The sequence below is a fragment of the Glossina fuscipes genome, unplaced genomic scaffold, assembly GCF_014805625.2.
Source record: "Glossina fuscipes isolate IAEA_lab_2018 unplaced genomic scaffold, Yale_Gfus_2 0, whole genome shotgun sequence".
Taxonomy (NCBI): domain Eukaryota; kingdom Metazoa; phylum Arthropoda; class Insecta; order Diptera; family Glossinidae; genus Glossina; species Glossina fuscipes.
This window is the reverse complement of record NW_023998414.1, coordinates 26,237,584-26,240,546: the sequence shown is the minus strand read 5'-3', so window position 1 is coordinate 26,240,546 and position 2,963 is coordinate 26,237,584.

Sequence of the window (2,963 nt, the reverse complement as noted above, 5' to 3'; positions counted from 1 at the left end):
TATTGAGGCAATACCTTCGAGTGACCCCAAATTAGCGGGAATGTTCTTCAAGTTATTAAGTGATATTTCAGAAACCATTTAATTAATTCATTTCAATAACTTTTCTTTTTACATATAAATTATTTAAAAAGAATTATGATCAAGTCCTTCTCGGATTCGTTTTTTTTGCTGGAAGATGAGAAAAGACTGTCATGCCTGCAATCTCTTTTTACGCATTGATCAAACGATTCGATCCCGTACCTGACATGTTCATGTCGCGTCTAGCAAAAAAATCCGCATTATATTTAGAAAGCATTGATCCTTCCTTCACTCATGTATATCGAAGTTTTTCGTCTTGACAGTGATATATTTTCGAATTACAGTAGTTTTAGTGGCGCTACTTTTACTATTTTTAAAACAATGGAAAAATTCAAATTTCGTTTATTGATTGAAGCTTACGTTTTATGGCAAGATTTTACCATCGAAAGGAACAATCAATCGATGGTTTAAATGCGATTATGCTGATGCCGATGTTGTTGAATGCAATGAACGTTAAAAAAAAAGATGCTTGCGTTAGAAATCATCAAAAAAAAAAAAAAAAAAAAAAAAACCTTAAAAATTATCCACGGCAACTGAAAAGGAAAGCTGGAGGAGGATAGCGAACAACCTACAGATGTCAAAAGTCAGGTTTTCATTACTTTGACCCTTAGAAAGTTGTTCTCCAACCTGCGTTTCCTCACAACAAACAATAGCAAAATTTTGAGGAATTGAAATTGGTGTTGCTGTTGTTGCCCTCACCTTATTCTATACGCAGGGTGTTCTAGGAAAAAAAGCTCGAATCAAACGATAAAGAGCTTACCGATATTGAGCCGTATTTTCAGTGACCTGACGCACTATTACATAATAGAGGCATTGAAATGTTAGACAAGTGAAGTGGAGTGTCGGCATCAATCTTGGAAGAGAGTACCGAAAAAAGGTAAAAAAAAAAAAATGTGTTCTTCTCACATAGTCTCGGTTTTCATTGATCAAAGTATTATTTGAAGGCTCGTACATTGATAAATTCTTTACATTTATTATTGTTTTTTTCAGATTAATTTCGAATACTGACGCAAAGTGCACAAGTTGCGATTGCCCCTTGAGAAGTTCAGCAAAACATTCGCAATTTTTTTTTTTTAAATTATTGACTAAATCAATATTCTCTTGCGTGTGGGAAAGTGTTAATTGATTATTTAAATAAAAAAAAAAAAAAAAAAAAAGGTTTAAAAATTTAATTTAAATTTTTTAAACAAAAACTGGGAGTTTAAAAAAATAAAAAACAAAAAAAAAAAAAAAAAAAACACATCTAACACGTCATTGGTTTTTTTTCACTTTTTGCTAAACAAAAAAAAAAAAAATAGGAAGAAAAAAATTTCAAGTTCTTTCATGAGAGAAAATACTTTTCTGTATTTACTTACTCTATATATACATTAACTACATTTATCACAGGTGATGAAAGACAAGAAAAGGAATCTTTTACTTTGGAACATTCTGGAAAGAATTGCGTTGAAATTTTCACATTTACGTTGTCAAATGTTTTCGTCGGAATCATTTGTTATGTGTGTTGACTTACTTTTTCTAATGTTATAAACGTATGTACATGTTTTTTTTTTTTATTTTGTGTGCGTTCAGCATCTAAAGCGTGTATCCACACCCAGTAGACAATTCGTTTATATATATTTATATATATAAACATATATATATATGTTTTTTTCTATTTCTCCTGAAAATAAATTTTTCTCTAATTGTTTTTTTTTTTTTTGCTTTTTTTCTTTCTGTTTTTCACTTTTACAATAAAATGTAAGCTTTTTTTTGTTGATGTGTTTTTTTTTTTTTTCTTTGTTTTTTTGCTCTTAGCTTTAAGTTGGAAACTTTTAAGATTGAATACACTTTTCAACATTTTAGAAGCCGTGTTCCTTTAGTCCGTCTTATTGTTCTGCATTTCATTTTCCCTGAAGCTGTTTTCCAAATAACAATTCATTTACATACTCTACGTCACATTTACTCATTATTCATTTATGCATTGTTAGTATTCAAATGAAAATAAGATTTCTGTGAAATTCCTGGCATTGTTTTCTCTTCTGCTTTCCGTTCGTAGACTTTCGTAAGGTAGCCTTGATAATCTGCATACATTTACATTTCAAAGCTTTCATTGTATATTACACAGTGCAGGTCGTTCGATAGATGGTCTGTGAACTATCACAGATTGCTGAAGACAAATGGTTTGTTTTATAAAATTTGAAAACTCTGTCTTATCCTTTGTTTTGCAGTCAATAGCAGCTATTATCGATACAAACCGATGTCATGATAAATGAATAATTGGATAGAGATACACTAGATGGGTAACAATTAAGCACTTATAACCGTTAGGAAGGGGCGTTATGTGCTTTTCAAAACGAAAATGTTAATGCATTTATATACGCTTCACTATAAAAACTAAAGCGTTAAGTCAAAAAAAAAAAAAAAACAGGCAAGACCACGCCCTTACTTTACTTTTGAACACACAAGTTATGTATTTCTGAAACATCGAAAGTAACATAGAAAAACCCGAATATTTGTTTGTGAATTTCTCAGCCTTTGAAACCAAGCATTCGTCGCCTATATAAGATTTGATTTTAGCTTAACATTCCTTACCATTCCATCCAAATCAACGATAGTTATTGCTCTAAAATCACTTAAACACTTAGTGCGGATACTTTATATGTCAAGGCCTGAACCGCGATTTATATCTTATTGCGAAAACAAAACTTTGTGATCAAATAATTTTTATTATTCGCTTTGATTTTCAATACTCATCATGTATTCCTTCTTAACACTGCTCCGCCAAATGACAAAAGTGGCAAAAAGTTAATGCATGAAAGATAAGGAGAGATTTACTATGCTATTATCGCATTAGATTTTAACTATTCATTAAGTATTTCGCTTTCACTATGCTATTAGCACGTTAG